Source organism: Morone saxatilis, unplaced genomic scaffold (assembly GCF_004916995.1).
Source record: "Morone saxatilis isolate NCDOM2014 unplaced genomic scaffold, NCSU_SB_2.0 Contig19, whole genome shotgun sequence".
NCBI classification, from domain to species: domain Eukaryota; kingdom Metazoa; phylum Chordata; class Actinopteri; family Moronidae; genus Morone; species Morone saxatilis.
In genome coordinates, this window is record NW_023339751.1 from 20,722,804 (window position 1) to 20,729,523 (window position 6,720).

Consider the following 6,720-nt stretch of genomic DNA (forward strand, 5'->3'; position numbering starts at 1 on the left):
TTTGATTTTATTTTTTTAGATTTTATAGCTTGAGCAACGTTTCCTCTTTTATCGCTTTCTGATTGTTTATGTATATTATATACTAATTCATTATCTATTTGTGTTTTTAAGTTTATAATGGATAATAATAGATAGATGTTAATAGATAGATTTCCTCTGCTTCAAACTAATATATTGATTAATTAAGGAATTATGGTTTACATTTTTAAGTTTATTTATTTCTCTACTTTTAAATTTAAAGAAATCTTTGATTATATTTTTGAGTATTTCCCATAAATTAGTGTAGGTTATTGTTAAGATTCTTAATTGAATCACTTTATGTATTTCCTGTTTTAATTCAGTTATCAAGTCTGAGTCTTTTAAGTTTCCAGAAGCCTCTATAGGCTGAGGCTCCAGATGACAAAGAGATTTTAACTAAAAGATGGTCGGAGAAATCATTTAACACTGTTCCGTAGGAAGTTACTTTAAAATTAGAGGATACGTATATTCAATCAATACAAGTTTTGGTTTTTGAATCAAACCTAGTAAAATAAGTTCCAAAGGGGTTAACAGCTCTACATACATCAGTTAACTTTGATTCTTCACACATTTCTTTTAAAAGTTTCCCCTCAGAGCTCAGTTTAGACACTGTGCTGCTGGCTCTGTCATTTTCTTCAATTACTCTAATAAAATCTCCACATAATATAATATTGAATCCAACTTCTGGAGCAGTGTAAACATTAATAATATGATATTTTTCACCCTGATAAAAACAATCCAACATCAGCAGTCTACCTGGAATAATGTCTCTTCTCCTGATGATCTCCACATCATGAGTTTTAAAGAAAATACCAACACCGTCAGCACTGCTCTCACCAATAGATATAACACTTTTACCTTTATGCCAAAGATTCATTACATCATCAACATCCTCCTTTGTTTTCAGTCTCAGCTCTTGAGTGCACAGAACATCAAAATCAGTATTCAAATGAAGCTAAGCATCTATGTTAAGCGCTGAAGAAAATTAAAACAAATATATATATATATATATATGTTTTAAGTGGAGAAAATGTTACTTTATATGTATAATTATTATTCATATTTCATTGTTATTTTTTTTGTTATTTTCTGCACCATATTTTCTATGGTTAGTTATGTTCTCCTCTATACCTTTACGTGAGATGATGGCAGGAAGTCATGACAGGATACTTAAGCGTAAAATTATGTTAATCTTTCGGTTTTAGCATAACCTTAATGCTTCAGCCACAGCAGAATGATGGATCCAGCACCTGAGAAGAAACCGTGTTATCAGAGATGTTTTCAAAAAGTGAAATATCTCCACTGTGTTTCAGACTGGCCAGCAGGGGGGGTTCTAAGCATATTTATTCACTTCAACAAGGTGAATTTTTTGACATTACATTTTTCTCACATGCAGAGAATGATAAGAACTACATACGCCTTCAAATTTATAAATACATGAAACTGAAAAGAAACAGCAGTTTTTGATATTATTGTGAGTGGTTTCTTGTGTCACGCTGATAATGTTAAGTAGCTATTAAACATTCTCTCAAACTACAGGTTTGACTGAAAAATGGAAGATTTCTACATTTACAACACCTCACAGGCCAACAGCTATGACTACAGCAACAGCACCTTCGACAGTGATGATTACGGAGAGATTGAATTCATCATGAATGTGGTAACATACATTATAACTGGTATCGGCCTTCCTTTGATCCTTGTGGCCATATATGCTCTTTATTCTCAGGTATGTACATTATAACTGAGATAGATTTATTTACTGTCTGTGTCTTGTATCTGTTGTGCTGTCTTTCTGTAAAGGATCTTGATCTCACTTTGGGGCTTGGTGTTCAGGAGCTGGGATGAAGTGTTCTTAAGGCCAAGAATTTACAGGAATAATTTACTCCTTGAATAAACTAAACACATGCAGTTTACATATGTGGCTCCATCCCAGTCTTCTCTTCAACTGTTAAAGTTAATGGCTATTTTTTTTAACTTAAAAAAAAAATACGGTTCAAGTTTGTCGGTGCAATATTTACAGTATATTTTATCAAGTAAAGTGTGAAACAATATAGAAGAAATGTAAACATCCATGTTACCCAGATGTTAAAATGTTAGGGTTAGGGTTAACTGTGTTGCCATGACTTTTCATCTTGTGCAATCATCAGGAAAAACAACTAGTGCTCTGCCTTCGTATCAAAATCTTTGATAAGAAGAAATGAGGCGCAAATGTAGTTTTGTGTCCTGTGATTATTACCAAAATGTTTCAGTGATACCTCATTTATCACTATAATTCATTGATCAATAATGATAAATTCCTCTTTTTTTATTGAATTTCAAATAACAATTAGAATATTTTATTTCTTATTTTAAAGGGCATTATGTATTGATCTGTTTTTAATTTAGATACATATTGGGCCTATATATCTTTTAACAGTTTTATACAACAATACTAGTTGCTTTTGTCTGTTGATATCTCTGGCAGCACCTCCAGGCTGTCACCTAACTGCTTGTTCATGTTATCATGCTGTTTGTTAACATACTTTAACCCTTACAAACTGTTCATATCCAATGCCTTCACAGTATAGAAAGTCCTCATAAAAAGTGACTATACCATATTTTGAACTACAGATCTATTTAGAATATGTAAATAGCCTATCTTACATTAATAAATTCATTATTAATCCTTATTTATGATTTTACGATAGCATGGAGAGTGTATTTTTCAGGTTTCTAGACACCTTCACCCGTTTTTGGAGAAACACCTATATACACTATATCCACCAGCTGTTTTACCAAAAAAAAAAAAAAGACCCATGAAAACATAAAAGCCATAATGTTTAATTTAAATATATTTTATTAACTAGTGAAAATGGCAAGAACATTCTGGAACTGTTATAATATAACCACCTAACTATCGGCAACGCGATTGAGACCAGCTGTCTTACTGCAATATCCATTTATATTACACAACAATATTAATTTAACATTAAGCATTCAGAACCGCAAACACAGTAGAAAGCATGTTTGTTGGCAAATATCAGTGCATGTCAAGGCATGAGTAGGAAACTTGGCATCTTCTTCTCTTCTTTAGAAAAAAGGAACTGTAAGTACCAGGGAATGCACTACTTTGACCTTGATTTAATGTGTGTAAACGGTTTGGAATGCAGAAGACATAACATGATCAGATGTTAGGAGATATTAAAAAGTCTGTTCCTTTTGTAATAATGTGATAACAGATGATAATACACGGTTTCACGTCTGAAGAATGAAGAATTTCAAACATAACAAGCAATGCACAGGACAAACAGATTTAATTACAGCAACATCACGGCGTCCTCCTGGGCAATGATTTTGACAAAGTATAATCCATCAGATATGCGGTGACATACATATCATTTGTCATCGGTCTTCCTTTGACCTGTGGCATCTATGCTTCTTTATTCTCGGTATGTACATTAAGAGTTTTATTTATTATTGGTCTCATGTATGTTGTACAGTCTGCCTTTATGTAAATATCTGATCTGAGGAAGAAGTTAGTTGAACCCAAACATAAACACACTGTCAGCTTTCTCTTAAACTGTCAAAGAAAACAGTCGTCAAATTAAGTAAAAAAAACAATTGGTAAAGTGGGACATTTTTGACATTCATGGTTCCCAGACGATGGTACCTATTGACCTTTTTCATCACTGGACCTTTCCATCAGCACACTTATAAAGTCGATGTTTTTGGGTTTTACTGAAATGCCTTGAAGCTGTTTGCATGGCATTGTGATAAAAGATGATACCAGACATTCATTGGTGCCGACTTTAATAGTTAATAACTTTGTTGATACTCTGACTTTTCATCTAGTGCCATCATCAGGTCAAACTTATTAATTTGTCCAATACTCTGGTTTACGACTAATACCTGCAACTAATAACATTGTCATTAGCCTCAGGATTAAATTTGGCTTATGAGCAGATTCCGCATCTAACACTAAAACAAAGATGCATATGCAAAGAGGAGAGGGTGCGTTATATCTGTGCCTGTTACTGCAGTGACTGGTCAGTTATCTGATATTTCTGACAGCACTGTTTGATGAAAAATACATAAAATAACTGCAATTGGCTGGTCAGAGCAAGATGACATATTTGGGAAGGGAGGTGGAGTTCAGAACATGTTTACAACTGCTTCGTTTCCTGCAGGTGCAAATGATCAGTTGCTCCGATCTACGGTCATCCCAAACCTTCTCATTCTGACCTCATCCAGTTCTGCTGCATGATCGTTGGATGGCACCCACCTGAGGATCAGAAGATTTTCTAAAACTGTAAGAGGTTTTTTACCTTTCTGTCTTGGGCCATGTTTCTTCATGGTGTGTATCGCACCTGGAAAGGTAGCTATCTGTCTATCCAGTATGTTCTGTAGTACTTCTGTGTCTGTGACCATTGTATTTACTATAGAATGAAGCTCCTCAAAGACTATGTGCCATCTTGTATTACAGGTATTTGGTTATCGCCTTCCCCGCTGGTGCCGTACCGCTTCAGACGAACCATCAAAACCTCTGTGGTGGTCTGTGTTGTGGTCTGGGCTTTTCCTCTTGTGTTTTTCTTCACTTTCTTAGCCAAAGTTGATTCTAAGGTGCCACAAATTGTCTCTGCCGTCTTCCTCCTCCTTCCCCTCCCACTGTTGATATTCTTCCTTGGTGGGACCCTCAAAGCCCTGTCTGCCAGCCGAGTCCCCTCTGATGAAAAACGAAGAATTGTGGGAGTTTTGGTCCTGGTGCTGCTTATTTACACACTGCTGTTCCTGCCCACCATCATTGGGTTCCTGTCAGAGGGAGCAAGAAATAACGCCACCTTCAGAAACCTGTATGTCATGTTCATTAGGTTGAGTCCTCTTGCAGACTTAGTTCTGTATGTTTTCATGAGGAAAGGGACCATAGACAAGCTTTTGGCCTCTGTGTGTTGTTGCAGAATGGACAGCAATGATATCAGCAGTTTACCAGTATGAATGATGACAACATTTACACAGTCAGCTTCATGTAAGGAAGCATTGTTTTGACTCTGCTGTGGGAGAACTGGTTGCTGGGAAATGTTTTGGTGAACTTGTTCTGGTTGACTGTGATGGCTTCAACAAATGTAAATAAAATGTGTTTCTTATTGGTTTGTTAGCTGAAAGTTGATTATTACAGGGAAGCAAAAAGTCTTCTGACCAAGTCATATTCCCCATCTACAATTAAATGATTAGCACATGTAGATTATCACTGCTGGTTGGTGAAAGCTAAAGTAGTTAAAGAGGAACTTAGGTGACTTAAGAGAATGAGTTCCTCATGAAGGATTTTCTTTTGTATCTTTGTCTTATGTGATGTTTCAGCAAAAACTGCTACTGTGGATGTTTTTTTCAGTAATGAGAAAGCAGCTGTGTTTTTACTAACCTCAACTGGTTACTGATGAAGTCCACCCACCTATAAACTGGCCTTAATTACTATATCTTTTACATAATGTTTTCTATAATATGCTCTGATGAAGGCCATGAAGGCAAAACGTTATTATTTCTGACATGGCCAAAATAAATTGGTGTAGTTGATATTAGTTAACTTTTTTCCTGAAAATCTATGTGTGCTACCTTTATGATTTTGGGTGTTCATCCTGGATTCAACAGTTAAGACTTTGGTTTAGCACCACAACTACTGGGAAGGCACATCCTCGCTTACCACTACTAGTTTTCTATAATATATAATAACATATTGTTGTGTGTGCATGTATATACACCGATCAGCCATAACATTATAACCACCTGCCTAATATTGTGTAGGTCCCCCTTTTGCCACCAAAACAGCCCTGACCCATCGAGGCATGGACTCTACTAGACCTCTGCTTTGGTATCTGGCACCAACAGGTTAGCAGCAGATACTTTAAGTCCTGTAAATTGTTAGGTGGGGCCTCCATGGATCAGACTTGTTGTCCATCACATCCCACAGATGCTTGATTGGCTTGAGATCTGGGGAATTTGGAGGCCAAGTCAACACCTTGAACTCATTGTTGTGTTCCTCAAACCATTCCTGAACCATTTTTGCTTTGTGGCATGGTGTATTATCCTGCTGAAAGAGGCCACTGCCATCAGGGAATACCATTTTCATGAAAGAGTTACATGGTCTGCAATAATGCTTAGGTAGGTGGTACGTGTCAAAGTAACATCCCCATCAATGGAAGGTCCCAAGGTTTCCCTGCGGAACATTGCCTAAAGCATCACATTGCTTCCACCTTCCCATAGTGCATCCAGGTGCCATGTGTTTACCAGGTAAGCAATGCACCCAGCCATCCACAAGATGTAAAAGAAAATGTGATTCGTCAGACCAGGTCACTTTTTACCATTGCTTTCGGACAAGGGTCAGCATGGGCACCCTGACTGGTTTGCGGCTACGCAGCCCCAGACCAAAAATCTGTGATGCACTGTGTGTTCTGACACCTTTCTATCAGAACCAGCATGGAGACGTTTTGCATGCAGTTTGAGCTACAGGTAGCTTGTCTGTTGATCGGACCACACAGGCCAGCCTTTGCTCCCAACGTACATCAATGAGCCTTCAAGGTTCACCGTCTTCCCTTCCTTGGAGCACTTTTGATAGGTACTGACCACTGCAGACCGGGATCCCACAAGAGCTGTAGTTCTGGAGATGCTTTAACCCAGTCATCTAGCCATCACAATTTGGCCCTCAAAGTCGCTCAAATCCTCGCACTG

General features: G+C 37.1%; 1 pseudogene; it reads left to right on the forward strand.

The window, feature by feature from the left end:
- The first annotated feature begins 1,570 nt into the window (after positions 1-1,570).
- LOC118329625 lies at positions 1,571-5,027 on the forward strand (annotated as a pseudogene).
- The last annotated feature ends 1,693 nt before the right edge of the window (positions 5,028-6,720 follow it).